This window comes from Gordionus sp. m RMFG-2023, chromosome 2 (genome assembly GCF_954871325.1).
Source record: "Gordionus sp. m RMFG-2023 chromosome 2, tfGorSpeb1-WG-v2, whole genome shotgun sequence".
NCBI classification, from domain to species: Eukaryota; Metazoa; Nematomorpha; class Gordioida; order Chordodea; family Parachordodidae; genus Gordionus; species Gordionus sp. m RMFG-2023.
In genome coordinates this window covers 23,121,756-23,147,067 of record NC_088776.1, presented here as the reverse complement: position 1 = coordinate 23,147,067, position 25,312 = coordinate 23,121,756, and the positions used below count along the sequence as shown (strand labels likewise).

Genomic DNA, 25,312 nt, shown 5'->3' with positions numbered 1-25,312 from the left:
CAAAATTTTTGAAAAATCTAACTAGATTCAAAATATAATGAAATTAAACTATTTTACTTCTCTATCTATTAAATAAACCGAAAAGAACAAATAATATGTATATAGATAATATAATCATAAGATTCAAAAATATTGTGAATTAAGGAAAAAGATTTTTTCTTACTTAGGTTATTTTATTGACTATCATTAAAAAATTATGTAAAAAATAATATCACATCAGAATATTGTATATTTATTTATAAAAGATTTATATCAAAGGCACAGAATCTTAATATAATAAGGAAAATATATAAAACAATTTCAAATAATTCATAATGCTTTAAATTTATTATGGATTTTGGCAGATATCTTGAAGAATCTTTTGTCGAATATAGTTAAATGACATGTAGTAGATGTGACACTTTCAGATACTAGGCTAAAAATATATAAACATCATAATATGTTAACTTTGTTGAATTAGAATTCATATCTTCTAGTTCTATATCATGGTCTTCAAAAAATATTATTGTTTCATTTCAGTATGAACGTTCTGATTTTAATAAAATAGAATAAAACAGATAATGACTTTATTTTTTTTTCTAACTTGGATCACAAAATGAAAAGCACTATTTAAAATACTTTTACTTTTTAACATTTAAAATACAAATATATTAAGTATAGTCTCTAAAATATTCATTATACAAGTATTCGTGATATTGCTCAATTCTGTTAGCAAATAAACTATACATATATAAAAATTTGATTACTTAGAATTTCAGACCGCTTCATACAACTTAAATTTGAATTCTATTCAAAGCAGCATGGACACCATTTTTTAAAAAAAATTATGATATTGACATAATGTGATGATATCAATAAAATACGCTTGATATGTATACTTTTCCTTATTTTTAAATCTAATTACTACTCAGAACAGCTATTTAGAGTTTAAAAAAAAAGACAAGTCAAGATTCATAAGAATTGAATAAGATTATCTAAGGCTGACTTTGGGATAGATGATGATTATATTATAATATCAAAAAATATTAACGAATCTTAAATTTTTGGTATAAATCATTCAACGATCTTATACTTATTTTTTTTTTTAATTTATCATAAGTATAATAACATTTATAATGGACATAATAACTATGCATAAAGTTAATTAACTATTGAAATAATTTGCAATAATTTTAAGCGTCACTTGGGGACAAAATAATAATAGATTTTTTTTAAATTTAACAAAGAATGTTTAAAAAAATAGATTAAATAATTTAATATTTATATTACTATGTTCTTTTTCTTCTGAAAAAAGGATTTATTGTTTAATGCGGTACAATACAGCAATCCTTAATATATAATATATATACGTAATATATATTATATATAGCATTTTCTCTGGAGAATTCATTTTCAATTTTTAATATTTTGGTAAATTTTGTATTATTATATTATTGCAAGCACAACAATAAGTTTTAATTTAACCACTTTTAAACTCCACACTTATATTATATTATCATATAAATATCGCTGTAAATATGATTTAATATAATAGTTATCCTATTCGATTTTTTTTTATGTGGTATATCATTTCTTTCAAAGCAGTTACTCTAAAAATAAATAAAATATATATTCTCATTAGCGTTTTATAAAGAATTCATTATAAATAAAATATTAATAATTTTTCTCTTAAAAAGAAAGGCACAATATAACCCTCTTATAAATCTTTCAAATATTCTTTTTTTATAAAAAGCAATAAACGTTAAGAAGAACTAGAAACAAATGTTAAGATTTCCCGAGGCCCGAAATTCTAAAAACAGAAAGGGCAGACCGGATTAAACGGCAGATTCTGCTCGTTTGCGATGAAAATTATTTCACTTCAATTGTTACTGATAGAATAATCATTAGCCTATAAAGCAAAACAAAATTCGAACCTCATATAATGCGGATGCGATTTAGGATTCCGTAGATGCCAATATTTTTTACCATCTCGCTTAATTACCTGATTATATGGCAAAATATGTGGTTAAGATAAATTAAAGCCAGAAAAAACATAAATCGCTATTTTTATTGAATAAATTAGCAATTTATAAGTTGGAATTACATGAATTTACAAAAAGGATCAATCGACAGCAGGCAGTATACTTTGCTTTGAGGGAGGGGTGGGGGGCTAACTTTTATAAAAAAATTCTGAAATTTATCTTGAAGTTATCATTAAAAATCTAAAATTTTGTAAATTTATTAGGTTATATAGTGACTAAAAAATCGATAGTTACTAGGATCTAAATAATCTGAATATTTATCAATTATTATTCAGAAAATAATTGTATGCACAAATTTTCTGTTATAAATTATTAAATAACGGCATCACCGAGGCTAAGGATATATTTCGGCTAAAATTTGGTTTCGTCTTTTTTGGAATGAAACGGCTAAAAATGGCGTTTAGTATACAACAAAAAATATTTGCTGAAAAAAATTTGTACAAAAACATATATTTATTTATAAGAATTGCTTATTAGAAAAAAATACACCCATTTCTAATATATAAACTATATTTAAAATTAAATGTTGTAGATTAATACTCAACGATATTCTTAAGAAATATTGCAACCCGCCATCAAATAAGTATAAGCAATCTCCTTTGTGATTGAATCTAAATGGTTACGTCAGTATTTGGCAATGTTGCCAAAAACCTCGATTTATGTTATCCTTAAAAAGCGGTTAAATCGAGATTACTAAACAAATATTACCTAGCCATCGTCATACCAAAACATTACAAAAAGGCTTAGCCATCTTTTCGCGAAATCTTCAGAATTAGGTTATATTTGGTTGGGGATTGGATAAAGAGAATTATTTTATAATATTCTACTACACCTACAATATTTGAATGATGGTAAATACAAGTCAAGGAATATCAATTACTTAATGATCTACCTAGACTTTGAACCTAACAATCACATAGTTATATGAAATTTATCATCAACATTTGACTTAATTTCTTTAAGCATTAATACAATACTTTATGCAATTTTTATAATGTCATTCAACTAAATCTATATCATTTTTTTGAAAGAGATTGCATAAAATACAAATATAATTAAATAATTTTTTGATGCCTTTGCAAAGAAAAATTTGACTATTGTTAAGACCAGTAAGGCGTCTTCTTCCAAAAAAAAGTCTTTTTCAGGTAATTTCACTAAGAGAAGCACGTATAATAGGCTCTTCAAACTTAACTAAATAGATGATTATTTAATAGTGAAAGGCTTTTTAAAAATATTTTAATTTCTGCATTTTTGCCTTTGAGGGAATTTGTTTCCTCCCCCCTGCTAGCCACGCATCTGAGGTGCAGACATAATCAGATATAATTTACGTGTGCCCATTCCTAACGCATCTCTTCCTTTTGCTTTTTTTTGGATTTTGATTTAGATGACTCACAGAAATATTTTTTCTTTTCTAAGGTTTTATTATTTTTATTAATTTGTTTTTGAAAGAGATAACGTTATTATCTCAAAAAATACCCCCCCCCCCCCTTCCACATAAAAAGCAGTTGATTATTTTTTGACTCCCAATCTCAATTACAAGTTTTATAAATAGTTTTTATTACATCAATCTTTAATATATAAATAAATGTAAAAATATATATTATTTTTAAATGAATAATACAAATTAGGGTAATAAAAAGCGAAAGAATTTATAATTTCATCAATATTTAATTGCTTAAAACGTTGCTTCATTGATTATATTAAGAAAAGGATCACTTATGGTACTACGAAGTCTTGTTAATTAGTTTAATTTTTCTCATGACCCTTTCGGCACAGAGTGAGGTAGTAGGAGTAGTTGATAAATATTTATATAAAATTGATAAATTAGGGAAAGCAGAATAATTAGAAACGAATAGTTTTTCCAGTCTGAATCCTAAGTCTCAGAATCATTATCAGAAAAAGAATCTAAATTCAAATTAAATTTACAATTCTCAGAATCTGGGAAGTCTTTCGATTTTTTTAACCTCCAGGTCATGTGTAATACATCCTTCTTTTAAGCTATGATATAAAATTTAGAAACTTAGACATTTCTTCAAAAACTTCACTCTAATTCAAATAGTAATCTTAATATACTCGATATCATCTTTAACAAATGTATTTCCCTATTCCATATGCTGAAAATGATGCTTAATTTAAAAGAATTTGTCGATTCATCATTAAATCTTTCACTAAACTGCATTATTATCAATAGGCAGCATAAAACAAACTGGGTTTAAAGCAAAAATAAAATATGATAATTAATAATGAAAGTATATATATGCCTTCCCTTTTTGGTGGTAATGTTTGAAACCTAGACCTTTCAAAATCAAAGGGTATTTCTCCCCTTTATAAAATCTTGTGCCTTTAAAAAAGATTCGATGTTATTCTCTAATTAGATTAAGAAATGATAAAAGAAAATCATTTAAATTATATTTCCCAAATTAAACATACAAACTTTTGCCAATTGAATTCGATTTTGTAAAACCCTATATCCTTTGACATGGTTTGCAATTTAGTACAAGTCAAGCTTGTTAACAACAATATTTTATCCAAAACACTAATTAATAAAATAAAATAATTTTTTTTCTTATAAAATTTGCAACACAGTCATGGTAGAAGTGACAGGATCTTCAGAATCCGCTAAATCTGTCAAAGCTGCCCTCAAGGCATCATAAAGTAGAAAAAGATAACAAAGCTTTATATATGATGATAGCCAGCTTCTATAAAGATATAAAATACACATTTTAAGATAATACTACTTAGTGTTATTCTTGAAGTGTAAATATCATTTCGATTTTGTGAATACATCACTCTGACATGCTTTGAGCACAACATATCTTTTAGCACAATTGAGGTATGAATGAATCACTTCTAAGATCCCGAAAACATTTCTTAGTTCTTTTACCAATTCGTTTAATTGACAATGATTAAATTTAATCTATAAAAAGCACCAAAAAAAATTTCTTTTGGGGCCTCAGCTCTAATCAAAGCTTGTACTCCATAGATTTTACCTCTCATGTTTGAAAGACCATAGTTTTACCTAATTAAAAACCGTGGGGTAGATTTTTGGAACTAAGTTTGCATATTATATTTTTTTAATATCAAGACCAGTCGTGTTACCCATACAATATTATACTCCTTTAACCGGCTTAGGAGTTTGACTATTTTCAATATATCCTACTAACAAAGCTATTGCTTCGATTTCGAAAAATCATATGTACCACCATATCATCAACTATAATTGAAAAGCATCTGTTAAATTTAATTTCCTTTTGCATTTTTTTGTAACCGTATTTTTCATGGTTTCTAGAGTATATTTACAGGGTTTCCCACAAAAAAGGAAAAGTTTCAATCATAAAAGGAAACGGTGCGATCAAAAAAGGAAAAGGGTCAATCATAAAAGGAAAAGGTCCAATCAAAAAAGGTAAATTAATCAAAAAAGGAAAAGTCCCAAAGGTTTAGGAAAAAGTCCGATCAAAAAATGAAAAGTGTCAAACAAAAAAGAAAGAGAATCAATCAAAAAAGGAAAAGTGTCAAACAAAAATGGAAAAGGTCCAATCAAAAAGGGAAAAGCGTCAATCATAAAAGGAAAATTCCTAAAAGGAAAGGAAAAGTGTCAATTAAAAAAGGAAAACTCCCATTCAAAAAAGGAAAATTGTTATTTTAAAAAAAAATTTATAAATTTTTATTTTTCTTACTATATCTTTTCTCAATTTATTTTTCTTCTCATTTTTGATAATTCTTTTGCCTTTTTAAAAATAATTTATAAATTTTCCGTTATTTTTCTTCACCTTTCTGCTCCATATTTTTAACAATTCTTTACTTTTATTTTTACTTTTCATGATTTTTTCTCCCTTATATTATAATCTTTTACATACATTTCTAACCTTTTCAATCTGTTTAAGTAATTTTTAATCTTTATTTTTTTGATCTTTTCTCAATTTTTTTTCTTCTCATTTTTGATAATCCTTTTTAGGAATTTTATTTAATTTTCACTAAATATTTAGCAGACAATTTTTTTTCTTAGAATTTTTTGCATATCAAATTATTTAATTATAATTGCTAAATTAAATTAATCGTTTGGTTATAATGTACCTTTTTAAAATTAAATAAGTTTGAACTGTAATACCAAACGATATGTAAATTAATAAAATATAATCATTTTTAAATTCTTATTTTTAAAATTTTAATATTTAAGCAAGAAGTTTTCAATATTTTTGAGCAAGTAAATAATATTTTTTGTAATTATTTTTAAAACTATGTTGAGTATATATTTTAAAAAGAAATTTTTATTTGTTTTAAAAAATAAAATTATGAAGATATCGTAAAAACAAGGGGAAAAACAATAATAGTGAAACAAAAGCTCTAATAATTGACGCGTTAAAAAAGGATAATATCGAAAATATAGCATCATGTTTTAAAGTAAGCTATAACACAGTGGCAAATATTAAATACTCCCATCTCAAAATGGAATAAAATATAGTTTGCCCAAAGGAGGTTCAAGTGCACGCAAAAAATTCAATCAAGAACAGAAAGAATATATATTAAATTGTAAAAAATTTGGAGTACACTTTATCCTTAAAAAGGTTATGTGAAATGATTAAAGAAAGCTATGATGTGGAAATATCAAAAAATACGATATCAAGTCTCAGGATTTAGGTATAGCTTTAAAAGAATATCACTACGTTCAGTTAGAGAAAATACCGAATCAAATATCGAGATTTGCAAAGAATGTGCGAATTGGTTTGTAGATGTAACCTATATGAAAGAAAATTTATATTTATCGATGATAGCGGGTTTTCAATATCAATGAGGCGGTTATATGGATATGCACATATTAAAAATGTTCAAGGGATAAAGACAATAAATTATACTATCATTGATGCTCTCACAATTGCAGGAATATTCAGATTCGAAGATCTTGATGGCCCCTGTAACGCTATATATTTTAACAACTTTGTAAATGAAATATTAAATCATTTTGAAGAAGGTAACATGATGAATATGATTTTTGTGATGGATAATGTTCCATTTCATTATAATTATACCAGGCGCATAACCAATGATCGCAAATTTGACTGTTTTCATAAATATCACTTTAAGCTAATAAAAATTTTACCCCCCCCCCCCCACACCCACCCTTTCCTCAAAATTTTACAAATATTTGAATATCAATTTTCCAACATAAAACTTATTTTTTATAAATAGATTTTATTAAAATTTCCTTTCCTCATGAGTACATTATCATTATTCAAAAATATTAATAATACGGGAAAGTATCTTTTACTAAATTAGAGTATCTTAAATACAAGATACTTTTAAATTATCATTACCAATTAAATTAGAATAGTTTATAAAATAAAGTTTTTATTATTTATTTGTGAAGAACATAGCATACACATATAAGAATGAATATTTGCAATAATTAATAAAATATTTATTGATGAATTAATTTTAATAACCAGGGATTTTAATATTAATTTTTGCCCATACAAGGAAGGGAGAGTAATATATTTAATGGGAGTTGAAAATGTTCAAATAAGAAAAAAAAAAAATCAAATGATTTGTTAGAATTTCCAGGTTATTTTCTGTGTTGTTTTAAATATAGCTTATATTCGGTGTATATGGCTAAATGGCATCTCTAAAAAAAATATACTAGTTTTATTTTATTCATTATCTTTAATAAGTATTTAAATACTATTTATCATTACTTGTTTGTGATATTTATGTATTTTTTAAATTAGTTTTATTTTCTAATATGACTTATTAATTCTTGCATTTGTAATATCATATATATATAAATATCATTTAAATCTCTTTTCAAATTTTTTTTATATATTTCTTGCAAAATCATTAATTATATATAAAAAATATGAAAATAATGCACAACATTATATTATTTAATTATTAAATACATAACAATTTTCTTTAATACATTTTAAATTGATTAAATTTTGTAAATAAATACTGTAATGTAATTTTACTTATATCATAAATAAATAAAAGTAACTAATAAAGAAATTCTACCTTATTATAATTATTTTATTAAGAATCTTTTAAAATTATCTATTATTATATATTAATTGTAGCTTAAATATTTCCTCTAATAAAAACTTGCTAAATAATTATATATAAAATTTATTAGGGATGTGCCGATATTTTTTATCAGATCGGGCCGATATTTCACCCATTTTAAAATATCGGTTATAGGTCAATATTATAAAATTATTCGATATAAAATGGCTTCTTTAACAAAAATAAAATGTTATAAAATTTAAAAAAATTGTTATATCTAAAATCATTTATTTTTATAAATAAAATCGAAATCCATTTTTATGTATATTTTTTAAATATAAACATTCTACCATATTGTTATTTTTTTGCGCATTTTGTTTATAAAAGTGTGAGATAATCTCTTCAGAATGTGTTTTTAATGAAGCTGGTGATATTGACAGTTACTATCGCCGCATGCTGACCTCTGCTGATAAATTGGAAATATTGGCATTTCTAAAAAGAAATCTTCGCTATATTAATGTTAAATAAATATTTATTTCAAATTTCATAATATAATTGTTTATTGTAGATTAATGTTATTACTTATTATATAAAAGTGATTTAACAATAAAAATATTTTATATACTTTTAGAATTGCAATTGAATTGAATATAAACTATAACTGACCATTATAATATATTTAAATGACATAAGTTATGGTATAGTTAAATTATAGATGTTATACACTAATAAAAAGTATATTAAAAATTAAAACCATTGGTATCTTTACAGAACAACATTAGATATGATATCGGATCGGTAATCGGCCGATATCAATTTAATATCGGGAATATTGGATCGGATCGACTTCTAAAAAGTGGTACGGTACACCCCTAAAAAATATATATCCAAAATGATTTTAATCAACCATCTTCTATAAAAAATTTTAATAACAATTATCTAAGAGGGACTTAAGTATAGGTATTATTATTATGTTAATAATTATAAAATAAAAATGTATACTAATATACTTTAATATGTTTAACAAAGTTTGTAGAGGAGTTTGTTGAACCTTTAATAACTTTTTTACTTGTGCAATTTTGATAATCGGCTTGTACCTTGTCCTTTTTCTCATGAATTAATTTATAAAATTTTCCATCTAGAATTTTAAGATTCGGATTTGATTCAGGAGAACCTATCTCCATAATTTCATTCTCACTTCTACAAATGTTAAACATTCTACACATTAAAAAATATTACATATAAAATATAACCTTTACTTATTTAGTTTTGGTGTTGTTATTGTTAATCTATCTATCTTTATGATCTGTAAAATTTCCAACTAATTTTGGTTATCAATATATTTAAAATATAACAGGAAAAAATAAAGAAAATAATACAAAATTTCACGAAGAAGATAAAGTTACATTGTGTGATATGTAAATGTTTTAAACATGAATATTAAAAAAAATCAGTATCTGTATCTTATTAAAGAAAATGAAAAAGATACAAGATTCTTTTCAAAATAAAGGATCTTAGATACAGATACTAGTATCTTATTAAAAATTTCAATAAGATACTGAGTACAAGATACAAAAGGATCTTGTATCTTGTATCTTAGATACCTAATTCCGAATCTCTGCTAAATGGGTTAGCTCTGTTAAATATCCACAGAGATTTGATTCCAACGACAAACGAAATTCTTGATGAATTGGCTACGAAGATTAAAAATCACATTATTATTATAGTATTTAATAAATTTTTTTGTAAAATATTGTATTTGATAAGAAGTTAAAAAAAACTTGTTTTTAAGTTATTTTCTAGTCAATGTTTTATACACACTACTATTAGTATTTTCAATAAAAAAATTATATTCTACTTATATTGTATGGAATTTTGAGGCTAGTTTTTAAAGCAAATTTTATAAAAAAAATGACATTAAACTTTATTTCAACTTTACATTTAAAAAAACTTTATTAAATATAATATACCTAACTTAAAATAATAAAAAATAGGCTTGTAATATCCATAAGCACGAATTAGTAAATAAAAGTTAAAAATAGAAATATAATTATTATTAAATTATGAATAATTTAATAAAATAGCTATATCATAAGACCCGGCCGAAGGCCAGGTAAGAGGGGTTTGAGGCGAAGTCCTCCCAAAAATGCCCCCCCCCCCCCCATAAGAAAATCATGGATACACCACTGAATCATACAATTAGGGAATCGAAAGAAAGAAGAGGGCAAACATTGTAATACTTACCACCTTAGAGTCCTTATCTTAATTCTATTGAAAATTTGTTTTTTCAATGGAAAGATTTTGTCAGAAATTAAGATCTCAGTAACGAGGAAGAATTAATTAATTTCATTGAGCATGGAGAGAGGAATATCTGAGGAGAATGCAAAAAATTATTTTAGAAATATGTAGACCCATATCTAAAATATAGAAGAGGGGAAATTATTAATGATTAATATAAATTTTTGTTTCTTACTGTATTATACATCGTAATTGTAATTAAATAATTTGATATGCAAAAAATTCTAATAGAAAAAAATTGTCTGCTAAAAATTTAGTGAAAATTAAATATAATTCCTAAGAAGGATTTTCAAAAATGAGAAAAAATAAATTGAGATTAAAAATGACTTAAAGAGATTTAAAAGGTTAGAAATATATGTAAAAGATTACAATATAAGGAGAAATAATCATGAAAAGTCTAAATAAAAGTAAAGAATTGTTAAAAATATGGAGCAGAGAGGTGAAGAAAAATAACGGAAAATTTATAAATGATTTTTTTAAAAAACATATCAAAAATGAGAAGAAAAATAAATTGAGAAAAGATAGTCAGAAAAATAGAAATTTATAATTTCTTTTTTAAATATAACGATTTTCCTTTTGTGAATGGGAATTTTCTTTTTTTGATTGACACGTTTCCTTTTATGATTGAACCTTTTCCTTTTTTGTTTGGCACTTTTCCTTTTTTGATTGAACCTTTTCCTTTTTTGTTTGGCACTTTTCCTTTTTTGTTTGGCACTTTTCCTTTTTTGATCAGACTTTTTCCTAAACCTTTGGGACTTTTCCTTTTTGATTGACCTTTTCCTGCCCTATTCCTTTTTGATCGGACCTTTTCCTTTTATGTTAAAACTTTTCCTTTTTTGATTGGAACTTTTCCTTTTTTGAATGGGAAACCCTGTATATTATTATACGATAAAAGATTGTAATATAATTTGGATTTTGATCCATTTTGTTTTTTTATCCCTTCCTTTTTCTCCATTTTTTTGTATACATATATATAATTAGAGAACAGGTTCAGAATCTGCAATAGGTTTTATAAGACCTATCATTTTGCTTTCCTGATCAACCATCATATATGTTTGTGAAGAATGTAAATAAAGGAAAAATTTTAGAAAAAGGGCAATAATCCGGCCGTAGTTCAACATAATGGGAACAATCTAGCCCGTTTTTGAAATAAAAATAATTGAGGGTTTTGAGTAATATTTTGTCGAATACCAAGAATTTTTATCTCAATTTCCTACATACGGCTAGATCAAATTTTAAAAAAGTATATTAAGGTTGATATATTCTTTAATAATATGAAGAATTTCATAAAAAATGAATGATACATTTTAGAGTTGTGAAAATTTGAAAACGCGACGTTTTTAATTCATCTGGTACATACTATAATTTTTGGTATGAATAAAATAAAATTCTAAAATTATAATTACTAATTATGTAGAATTAGATCTCCAAAAATCGAATCGAATATTCGGTAATGAATAATTCTATTTATAAGCCAATTTTTTTTAAATATATTTTATTTAGTATACAATAAAAGAGATAAAATTCAAACATTGCTATTAGTTGCATGTTCTTACCATTTATAAATATTTTAATTTGATTTTAGTAAATTTTAAACAAAAAGTCATCATCACAATCAAAATCCATTGCAAATGCAAGAAAAAATAAAATATTTAATTCCAATGGATGTTTTTAAAAAAATTATCAATATTTGCTTTATTATTATTATTAATGATAATAATTCGAATAATTACTACGATTTTCGAAAATTAACGAATAATTTAAATTTATTATTCGACAATTTTTTTAAACATTACTCATAAATCTTGAATGATCGAATAACGAATCGAATAATTTTCGATAGGCCCATGCTCTATATACAATATAAACTTACTTAAAAAAATAATTTAAGAAATTAACTATAAAGCTTTTTAAACTACAGCACTATTGCGTCATTTACATGTTACTTAACAAAATTTTGATAGAATTAACAAACATTCGACATAATATATAAACATATTTTTATCACTATCAAATGTTTTAAGATAAAAAGATTTTGTGATAAATTAAGATAAATCGTAAAAATTTTAAGGTTGAATGAATGTAAAGAATTACCCTTCAACCATTATGTAAGAACATTACTTGTAAAATGAACATAATAAATAAGATGTAAATCAGAATAGGTATGATTTATGAAGTAATAAAAGAGTGAAAAATGAATATTTAATGATATGTAATATGTATCATATATATCACTTAAAAAAAGGTGTAATCAATTTGTCCTTAAGCTGAAAACAATATTTCATGATAATTTACTTATTTAAGAAACAAATACAATAATTTATGTAAACTGTATGTTACCTTATTAATATTTTTATACTTTGTATTTTTAAATATCACATATATTACACTTTTTATTGGTGTATCGTTTGAGACAGGACAGGGGCTGACTGGCCATAATGGCAAATGTCCAAAGTTCCCAGGAGGCCACCACAAAATAAAAATTGAAAAAAAGCAATTATTTTTTTCTGAAACAAATTCTAGTGAAATGAAACCGATAACCATTTTATAGGAAATTAGACAGATATAGTTTATAATTAGTTTATTTTTTTAAGTAGGACATTTTTGTTTAATATTTGAGCATTGTTTACTAAGTTTCTTATAAAGTATTACAGGCTTTCATTAAACAAAGAGGTTCATAACATTGTGTAGATATGATGATATAGTCATATCCTTAATTTATGTTTAATTTAAATGATTTTCATAGTAGTCTGAAAGCGAAAACTTTATTTGGCTTTCTTAATAGATATTCATTCATACCGACACAATTTTTGGCTCTTCCATAAATTCGTTTTGGCAGGCTCAATCGACTTTCACAATCCAAATAGCTATTAAAAAATGTGGATTTTTTTACTGCAAACAAATTTTATTTTTACTGACAACTTATTTTATTTAACTGATCAAATTATATTTTTATTGATTATAAATTTTAATTTTTACTTATCAAAAAATACTCAAAATTTGTAAATACTGATATTATATATTATTTATATTCAAATATTAATTTTATATTATTAACATAAAAATGAAAAATATATACTGAGTTGATCTAAGAAATATGGAAATTTCGCAAAAATTCTGGAGGCTTTAATTATTCTCCTATATAAAGCAGCATAAATGTAACTTATAAGCGCTGTTTAAAAAAAAATAACGGTAGTGGTAGCATGCTATCTTTTATATTTTGAAATGTAGCTGTAGTGCGTTTATTTCAAAAACGTATAACAAAATTAGATAGTCAGCAAATAAACTCAAGTTGAAAATTAATATTGTAATAATATATAATTTATCATATTAAAAAAATTTTGTGATGGACAATAATGAATCGACATGAGAATAAAGAACCAGATAAAATCAGCATAGATATAATGTGGTATAATTTCTAAATGATTTTATTTATAAAATTTATCTCATCACGCCTGTTTTATGTAATATAATTTCGTTCACTCTCTTTAAATTAATATTTATTATAATTAAAAAACGATGTTTTTTAAAAATGAATAATTAACAAATGTGGAGATGTTCTGAATGGCGCCGTTCCTATATTTACACACGGAACAGGAACAGGAAATTTATGATGCACAAATTACTTGATATCTTATTCTATACATTGCGTAACAAATAAATTTGTGAATTTTTTTTAAAAATTTAAAAATACAAATTACCAGGTGCTAAATTAATTAACATAATAAATAATTTATAACACACAAATCCATAATCAATCCATTTTTTGGTAATATATGATGTCAAGTTTTCATAGGCTTTAAATTGGAGTGCATTTATAAGAAAACTTTTTAAAATGATAAATGCAATTCAAATTATTACCGTCAGGCAGCAACTTTAAATTAAAAAAAATTAATTTATCTAAAACATTTTGACCAACCCTAAATGGTCAGAACTAAAGAAGATCAACGGTGGTCGGTCTATAAAGGATTGGCTGAGCTTTGGGTCTGCTCTATAGGTCTCTACTTTTTATAAAAATTATTTAATAAAATATAAATGCGAAGTTTTTAGGATAATATAAAATTTGCCTATAAATTAGAAACTCACTTTTGTGATTAAAAAAAATCCTTTTTATGTGTTAAATATAAGAAATAGTAGGAGAACATGCTCTGAGAAATTTTAATAACATACCATATATTTTAATTAACATAATAATGTGGATTCAAATGATTAACATTTTTCGGTTGTGAAGATAGTATAGAAAGATTCCGAGATATTTATACACATTTATTTAAATAGTTATGAATGACTTAAGTATATAAAGGGGACTGGTATATAGCATCCTCTCATAGTAGAAACAAATCAATAATACTCTGGACCCCAGTGACCCCTACAACGGGGGGGGGGGGGTCGAAGCAATTTCTTCTTAAAATTTTTTCAAAAAATTATTTTTTTTGCTTTACCTCACCCATCCATAACCAAAAGATTTATTGTCTTATAAAATTATTTTTCCAATTTTAAAATATGCCCAAAAATATTAACCAAAAAAATACAAATGCTTAATTAATAATTGCACACGGTAAAATATGAGAGATGATAAATGGACAGACCATAATAGAAAAAGACATGGTGAGAAAAATTTAACGATATAAAGAAAAGCATTAATAGTAGCTTTTAAAGACATTATTAAACTATTTGTAGATTTGGAACCTGTCCTCAAATTGTAAATTCAAATGAAAAAGAAGGAAGAAAAAAAAAGGGATTATAATCCAAATTATATTCTAATTTATTGTCGTATATTAATATAAATATTCTCATTAATACCATGAAAAATATGGTCATAAAAAAATTAAAAGAGAGATTGAATTTAACAAGGCTTTTTCAATTATAGTTGATGGTAGATATGATGCTTTGAAATCAGAAGCAATAACTTTGTTAGATATATTGAAAATGATAACACGACTGGTCTTAATATTAAAAAATATATAATATGCAAACTTAGTTCCATGAATCTACCCCTCGTATTCTTAGTTGGGCAAAGCTATGATGGTGCTTTAAACATGAGTAGAGGTCGTAGAAATATAGGCTTTGATTAGAGCTGAGATTTCAAAAACAGCTTTTATTTTGTCTTTTGCCATCGATTAAATCTAATCATTGTTCAGTTATGCCAATTGATAAAAGAACTAAGAAATGTTTTAAGGATCTGAGATGAGATTCACGTGTATTTCAATGGTGTTAGAAGATATGCGTGCTAAAAGCATGCCATGGTAATGTACTGACAAAATCGCAATGGGTTTCACGCATCATGAATACCACTCGACAATATTTGCTTCGTTTTATGCAATTTATATGCCATTAAAAATAAATAGTATAAACAAAAAGTTAGCTTCCCAATTCTAGCCTTTGGCAGTAGTGTCCTCGTCCTTTTTTCTTTTAATTCTAAATATCCGTTTTATATAGTCATTTTTAGTTTAAAAGAATAGGAATAAGTACACCTTTATGCGTATTTTAAAAATATCGTCACCTTATGTCAAAATCTATCATTAAAAAAGTAAGTTCCACATGCTGCGTTTCGGAATAGAATTTAAAATTAAGCAAAAATTTAACTAAACTAGGACGTGATATAAGAATTTGCTGCGAACAATTATAGACTTATTATACAAATTTATTTGTTCTGGCCCACTTCTTAATTAAGTGACTGAATGTACTAACCTAAACTGTCAAATTATTCATAGTTATTTATTTAAAGATTAAGATAACTAATCAGATAAATTCCGGTAACCAAAAATATACATTATATCAATTCCTTATTTAATATGAAATGATCTTATTCTATTAGTCATAATAATTATTATGGCCAATCATATTGTACAAAAAAAATTTTTTTAGTCAAATATATTTATATTGAAGGAATTTGTGTATGATATGAACTATGTCTATGGCCATTGTTCCTCAAATAAATATATTATAAAAATAATCGGCACCTAGTCTATCATGGCTATGTCATGAACATCCACTGAATAGTGAGAAAAAATAACTATCATAAATTTTTTAACAAATTCGAAAAATATATGTCATATTGGAAACGGGATTAGAAATCTAAAGGGATTCGAAATTTCTCTATTTTAAATCAATTAATGAATGGCGATTTTTTAATTTTTAAAATCTGAATAATTGGGAAAAATGAATTTCAGCATGTGTAGAGTATATGTATTCTACAAATTTTAAACAATTTTCTCCATAAATCTTTGTGTTCTTTATAATTTTTAATTTATCGGTAAAATTGTCTGAAATTCACAATGTCTTTAAGCATGTTGAAATACATTCCCGGTTAAATGGGGTTTCAAAAATTTTAAATTTGCCCTCGGTAAATAATTGAGATTCCGAATACCCATGAATTCCATATCCCATCATATGTATGTATACTCGTTATGTTTGTATAAAATAACGAGTTATATTATAATAATAAAAATTGTATTTGCAACTATTGAAAACTAAACCCAACTTTTAAATTGGTTCCCGTTCTAAATCGCTAAAACAAAAATCGCTAAAAATTGGGAACATGGCTTATATCTCCTAGAAAATTTTTAAAGTAAATTTGAAATTAATATTAATAGATACTAGGGGATCAAATACTTGTATTTAAACTGAAAATTAAAAAAAAATCGCTAAAATGGAATTATATAATTATAGTTGCACTTGCACCCCTTTATCATAGTATTGTGATGATTTTATGAAACATGATGACGATCAGATAAAAGTATTTTGCTTACAAAAATAATTTCAAAAAACATTTGCAATTTATTTAAAAAAATTTTAAAAAATCTTTTTTCTTTAAAATTTTTTTTAAAAATTTATAAATTATTTTTTAAAACTTTTCTTAACTTATTTATAATGAATAATTTGACTATCTCTCGTATCTTAGATCTTCCTAATTCTACAGGTTTGTAACAATTATTATTATATTGTTTATTATATATAATTTTTTAGATTTTTCCTCACAGGAAGAACCACAAAAACAAAAGCGCAAGACCTCAATTTATCTATTGCCACGGTATACCGATTCAAAAGAATTACATTCCCCGAATACTATGATGACGTCTTGGCCGATTACATAATTAAATAAAGAGGGAGGAAAAAGGATTCAGAAAAAAATTTAAAATTATACAGCTACTACTAGATCATAATAATGGATTGAGGATAAAAGATATAATGGAAAATTTACCATTTAATCTAATTCGTGAATATATAGATGCATTAAATCAATGGGATGGAGCTGGAAAACTGTTGGAAAAGAACCCGATAGGCGGAATTTTCCAGATGTTAATAATATTCGTAAAAAATATTACCTAAAAATGATGAACGTGCCATTTCAAAATATATTTTATTTAGATGAAACTGGCTTCAATTCCCACGTCATTTCCCTCTATGGATGGGCACATCTGCGTAAGAGGCCATTAATCAAACTCCCTCCTTCGAAGGGGAAAAATGTATCGGTTTTGTGTGCCATAGGAATTAATTGTCTCAGAAAATATACGGTTATAAACGGGGCATTTGCAGCAATTAAATTTAAAACTTACCTGGATGAATTATCATCCATTTTGCTGTTGAATTCACTCATAATTGTGGATAATGCCCCTATTCATCGTGCCCATATAATAACTCATATTTATCAAAATATAGCATATCTTCCACCTTATTCCCCGCAACTAAACCCTATCGAAATTTTTTTGGCGTATCGATCTATATATCCCAAAACAAATAACAGAATCCATAAAATCGAGGCAATTAATTACTAGCCTTTTGCTTAATTTCATTAATTATGATTTCACAGCCTTCTTTCTACTCACATATGATACGATATATCGAAGATGGAATCCGATCTATATTTTTGAACGACTAATTTAATTGATAATTACACTTTATTATATAATATGAATATATTTTTTCGTTATATTATATAAATTTTTTGATCTTTTATATAAATAAAATAAATGTACATTAAATAAAGATTTCACAAGTCATTTTCGAAACTATAATATAAGAAAGGTAATTTTAATAGAAATTAAAATAAACAACGAAAAAATAAGTTAAAAAATATCATAATTTACTTTAAGTTTTACCCCCAAAAAAATTGTGTATTTTTTAACTCAGTGAAAAAGTCTTCCAGTTTATAGCTAAAAATTAATTTTATAAAAAACCTCGGCCATAAAAACAAATTTTAAAGGAAAAAAAAGATTTTTTAAATTTTTTTTATAAATTTAAATTTTTTAATAAATAGCAAATGATCTGGATGGGGTTTAATTTAATCTTCAACATGTTTCATAAAATCATCGCAATACGGTATAATGATATTTATATTAATTTAAATTTAAATTTGAGTTTTTTTTTAAATTATGCATTGTGTAATGACAAGAATCATTAGATTGATTGAATTATTTTGAATTTTTTATATATATTTAATATTCAAACGCCGTTAAATTTGTGGCAGAAAATTAAAATGCAGATTTGCTTGTAGACTTAAATCTGAGATCATTACATACTTTTATACTCCTACAAAATTCTAAAACCAATTCATTCAAAGATAGTTAAAATAGACATCTTTTATACATATCAAAGTAAAAAAGTTTATTATAAAACAGATTGATAAGAAAATGAAAATGTATTTTTATTAGCGGTCGGTATAACAACTAAAACATTTTGACATTTCGAATTTTATCGTCTAACATAATAATGAATAACATGAAGGCTAATAATCACACCTTTGTAATTTTTAATATTATCGATAAAAATTTACTATGGCTATTTTATGTTATTTTCTAATAGGACATTATAATATATAAACATAAAATGATAATATATTAATATTGGGATGTATATCTATAAAACACAAGAAAAAGACTTATTGTATTGTGTCTGTCGTGATTGTCAAAAACGATATAAAAGGTTTATATCATTATAACGACTTTTATATTACTTTTTAAAATATTATTTCCATTGTGTTTGCCATTGAAGTCAAAATAATTATTATCTTTGTCATAATATACATATATTTAAGCTTCACCTACCTACACACATTTATAATTGTTTGTTATAATCGATAGAATAGATATATATTTCAAAAAGAAGTCAATGAATATGTTAATCTCTTTTATCGTATATTCAACAGCTTTTTTTATATACTTACAATACGAATAGGTATTGACAATTATTGTATGTATAAGGTATTGTAATCATGATCATGGTATCAATTAACAAAGTATTATTATGTAGAATATATACAATATTTATTATACCAATGATTTATATTGAATGATAAGAGAGAGAAGGAAAATGTTGATATGACATGACGCTCTGATTGTATCAACATTTTTTTAAACACATAGATAACAATATACACGTTCGACTCATTTAAATTTCATTTAATTCAAAATATATACCCACTCAATATTTGAAAAAGTGTGTATATGATATATATTTTTATATTATTATAAATATTTTTACATCAAAATTAAAATTTGTGGGATTAGTTAAATTTGGCATATTAGGACTCTTATAAGATAAATTAATTTTTTATGTTCAATATTTTTTATATCAGAGAACAAACAGCAGAAGTACTAGTTGCACGGTACGACCCGGATTTTATATTTTCAGGCCCAGTCTGTATTACTAACAAAAAATTTGACCTGGCTTGGCCAGATTTATAAAAAAAATTTTTACGGTGGTTAAAAAAATTAAGGCACGGGTTTAAAAAAAATTTTCGGCTAGGCTTTTTAAAAATATATCAATTTGGCATTTTATGATTCGTTTTTCAGGAGATCTGCAAATACAATAAATTTCGTTAGCCCGCCCACGACCTGGGGTTAAATTTTTTCAGATATAGGCCTTACCCAGCCTGCGACCCGATCTTAAAAAAACTTAAAGGGAAAAGATCTCAAATTCAAAAAATGTAAACTCTTTATTTTTTTAATTTTGTGTATTCAGCAATAACTTTGACAATTAAATGAAGTTAGGGAGACCAGTACACATTGGTTACGTTAGTCGATTCCAATTCGTCATAAAAGGGGTATAGTCATACATCATAAGCTTAGCAAAGATTTGGTATCCATTTTTTCTGAAGGATAAAAACTCAGTGAAATTTATGTGCTTTCTATTGCTGTGCTGGACGTCTGAATATATAAATTATCTAGAATTTCTCTAAATCTTTATATATACAATTTAACAATTTTTAAAGATATATTTTTTAATAACATATAATTTTTTAATTATGAAATGGGTCAACTAATATATAAGTAGGGGAGAGGGGCTAGTCGAACAGGTTTTTGTAAAATCGGCCATAACTCTTGTTTTTTTTTAGATATTATAAAGAACAATAGCAATTGATACCTATAACTACACTCTAAAGTGCTTTATAAAAATTTTAAAGAATATAATCATAATTTTGAAATTTTATTTTTTGTTAAAGTTGAAATTTTGCCCAACAAGCCCCAATAGCGGGGTTAGGCGAAATATTGAATGGACTTTCTAAACCATTAATTTTTTAGGCTATAATGGATTGAAGTGATTTTTATTTATTAATAATGATATGTTTAGAATAATTTTATTATTTTATTGTTCAAAATATCATAATACGCGAATTATATATATAAAAATTAAAACTTAATTTTGGTTAATTTGATAAACATTATTTTGGATATATAAAAAATAAGAATCTTAAGGAGAGATTATGATTTATTAACGCATATTAACTGTCATAATTGGCATGTATGGTTTAGCAAGCCCCGCTAGCTCTAAATTGACTAATCTTGATTGAAATCTAAAAAAATAAATATACTCATATAACTTACTCAAATTATAAAAGAGGGTAAAACTTTGCTTTAAAATTTAATTTATATTATAAATGATTATAGAACTTAATAAAAATAAAAATTCTGTCATGTAAAAATTTTTTGAATTTTACATCAAAATTTTATTTCTTATATAAAATTTTTAATAAAATTATTTAAAAATTTTTTGCCTATACATGCATACTAATAAAAGCTATATTAGGTTAGAATTTAAACCTTCTAGTCTATTTAATTTTAAAATGAGATTAAGAGGTTTGCCAAGCCCCGGAGTTTACCTAACTCCAGTCTCCCTTATTAATTACACACAGGCAGAAGTTTTCTAAATTGGTGACATTGTAAGTGAATATGATTGCCTGATCTCTGCAAGTCGGTCCAAAACCTGGGTCAAGTTAAAGCCCAAAATTTTTATAATATTTTGGGTCAGGCTTAGCTTAAATAAAAAAAATTAGGCTTGGCTTGGGCTTGAAAAATATTTTAAAAAAATATACAAGACATAGAAAATGATGTTTTCACTTTTTTTATCAAAATAAATTTATACTTGATTAGATTAGAACAATTAGTGATTTTTACTTTAAATTTGATAAATATACGTTTAATTTATTTTTTCTAATTAAAAACTTCGGCCTAAAATAAAATATGGCGAACTAGGGCCCAAGAATAAATAAATAATATTGAATTTACAGAATTAGGGTTGTCACCTTTAAAAATAAAAATGAAGACCAGTATATTAACCCCTCAAATAATTTATTTATACCCTATTTCTGTATAACCTAGTAAGTTTTTTTAATAACGGTCTGGTTAATCTGTTTTCATTCTTCTCATACTTACTGTAATTTTGAAAAATCTTACCTAAATATAAATAATAAAATTATTGTACAATAAATATATTTAATTATAAAATTTCCAAAAAATGTAACTCCAAAAGACTAACTTGAGTTATTTCAGCCTTTTTATAAACTTATAAGAATCTCATAATTATGATTGAACGAATTTAGGATTACATTATATAAAGATATATCTAAAAAAGAAAAAAAAAGATTTACCGAGAATAGACAATATTATACATTATTTTTAGCCTGACTACTTTTTAGTTTGGCGGACAAATACTTCCTTAATCATTTTTGGGGGCCTCTTTATCAAATTGCCTATTTCGTTTTGATAAATCATAAAAAAATATGAGGTATTTAAATCAAGGTAGATGTAATAAATATTCGAAAAATTAGTGCCGTTTCTAGGGAATGGCTATTGAAGGCTGGAGCTCTCAGAATTCTTAGAGAGTCCCTAAAATATTCGAAAATACAAATTTTGAAGATAAAATTTAAAAATAGAGGACTATATATTTTTTTTTATTGAACCAGATAAAAATTCTACTGGCACCCTTACAAAAGATCCTTATCATTTCCCTAAATTTTTTTAAAAATGAATTGTATTTTCCTTCCTTTAAAAAAAAGTTGAAAAAGAAGTGAAACTGAAATGTTAAAAAATATTAATGATAAATCTATCAAAATACATACCTTTCAATTTTTATCCATATATATTATATATATAATAAATAAATTAAAGAAATTATTTAAAATGTATTTCAAATTGGAACAATAAAATATTTTCTTAAGAGTATTTTCAGAAATTTACAATTTATGAGTGGCGATTTGTCCACTATTTAACCTTCCCTCAAATAAGAATTATTATACATATTTGTTGTAGAAAATTTAAACAAAATAATATTTATTAATAAATATTAATCTAAGCCTAACCATCTTATAAGACTAATCTTATAAAACACTAGGCCTTTACAAACAAACCTAGTTGGTATAAATCTTATAGTTAAGGCATCTGCAAATTTTTATAATTTTTCCATATTTTTTTAAAATTTTATAAAGCAGAGAAAGACCGAGAATAGCGTTATCGGGTGGTAGGTATTTTTTAAAATAATTTTACAACTAATATAACTTGAGATTTGAGATTTAAAACAAGAATTTAATTCAATAAAGATACTTAAATCGCTTTTAAAATGGTATGCAATTGTTCATGAAAATTTATATTAACACAACAAAAGTAACTTTTGAATTTTTTACTTTTTGTCAATAAATTTTTTTATGCGCTCAGACTTAATATAAATTTTAGATGATGAACTAAACTCAATTGTATTATGTATAATAAAAACATTGACAATATTTTGCTAATTTAATATCCTAAAACTGGAGGAGGTTTTGACTGGGTGCAATTTATCATTTTTTGAGCATTCAATAATATTCAACTTCAATTAGAAGAACACCAAAAGCCACTAGTTTATTCAGAGACACTAATGATAATATGGAAGTTGACTTCCTTTTTGTTTATATAACAGTTTTGTGGCAACAAGTTTTGTGATAATATATAATATTGAACCTGGTACATTTAACACATTAGACAATGCTTTTACATTTATTTATATAGGGTTAAAATTTTTTTATAAAAGAATTAATAAAATCTAAAATAAAGAGACGACAACACGCACCGCGAAAGACTAAAGAGGGTATCCCGGGCATTTTTCATAATTCTTAAATTTTTATTTAAAAAAAATGATATATACGATTTTTCTTAAATGTTAACTTCTACCTTACTAAATCTATTTTTTGCTAGTCCTTGAATTTTTTATGGATAAACCACGCCCCTCCCCTCAATATTAAATAAATCATTGACATAAATGTCCTAGGCAGAAGACCTCGAGGAAAATACCTGGACAAAAAGACATCGGACAAAAATACCCCAATTTTCGAAAATATTTTAAAAGCTTAAAAAAGTGTTGTAATGGAGGATAGTTATGTAGTATAGATATTAAAAAATTAATTATTAAAAATGTCAATCATATTGAATTTATATATTTTTTAAATTTTTTTCAAGAGGTTTCACCTCCATTCTATTAATTTGATGTTCTAAGTAGATAACTTCACCCCAAAAACACTTTTCTCTTTACTGGCTCTTAGATCTTTATCACGAATTCTTTTGTCCAAACGTTGATTATGTTGTTCCGGTGTTACACCAGTAACCAACACATCATCCATATAATAAAAAACTCTTTCAAGACCTTGGAAAACTGATGCCATAGTACGCTGAAATATCGGCGCTGACACACTTAATCCAAATAGTAACCTACAAAAGTCAAATAAACCTTTAGGAGTCATTATAGTATTTTGAATTTCTTCTTTCAAAAGTAATTGTAAGTAAGCAGAAGAAAAATCAACTTTGGAAAAATATTTGGCACCTTTTAAATTGGCCAAAATTTCTTCAATCCTAGGCAATGGATATTTCACTTCAAAGAGCAAAAATTTTAAATTACCCTTTTTAGAGAATTTAATTTTTTTTTCCAAAATCGGGGTATTATTACTTAGTCTTTGTCCGAGGGCATTTTCCTCCATTGTCTTTTTGCCAGGACATTTATGTAAGTGGTTCATATTAAATATACTCCAACAAAAATGCAAGTCACCTTAATTGCTTTATACAGTAATAAATATCCCTTTTCTCAAAAGGCATTATTTTCTTACACATAGGTATAGATAGTTATCTAATAATAATTTATTCGACTAAAATGTTCGTTGTATATTTTACGGGATACAAATTTTTACTTTTTAGAGATCTTTAGTATTTTTAAGAGTTTGTAAAGATTGGAATATTCTGTTTGCCCTGTTGTTTTTTTTCTTCCAATTGACCATGCTAAAGTAATTTCGATAGTAAATAAACTTAATGTCATTTGCACTTGGAATATAGTTAACTTTAGCTTAAGCTCTCAATTATTGTGCAAAAATAACGAATCTAAATATTTGATTTTCTTCTTTTACACTTAGTTAAGGATTTTTGTTGTATGAGATCTTAAATGCAAAGACACTTAAATGAATAAATGACTCGTTATGAAATGTAATGTAAACTTTCCTTATATACCAAATGAAATCATGTACCAATGTTTTGTGTTGGTGAGAATAGTATGTAAATATAAGTTTTGCTATTCAAAACTGAAAAATGGTAACATTTTTATTCCCAAAATTTTTATTTTACTTCGAGATCTGTTGTATCCCCAAAAGGGTTCCTTTAAATACGTCATTGGTTGTCCAATCGGTTTTGATGATTATAAACTTAGGAAATTATAAATGTAAAGTATATCCCTAATCTAAATTAAATTAATTATGATTAATCGGA

General features: G+C 25.0%; 1 long non-coding RNA gene across 2 annotated transcripts; it reads right to left on the bottom strand.

Moving 5' to 3' along the window:
• Nucleotides 1–342: 342 nt before the first annotated feature.
• On the bottom strand, nt 343–25,312 carry LOC135925062 (uncharacterized). 2 transcript variants are annotated; one of them, XR_010571511.1, is made up of 3 exons: nt 25,172–25,312; nt 24,745–24,832; nt 343–529 (listed from the first exon to the last, which is right to left on the bottom strand). It is a non-coding gene; the product is annotated as an uncharacterized LOC135925062 (long non-coding RNA). The 2 variants fall into 2 exon arrangements; XR_010571510.1 differs by lacking the exon at nt 343–529 and adding an exon at nt 23,577–23,678.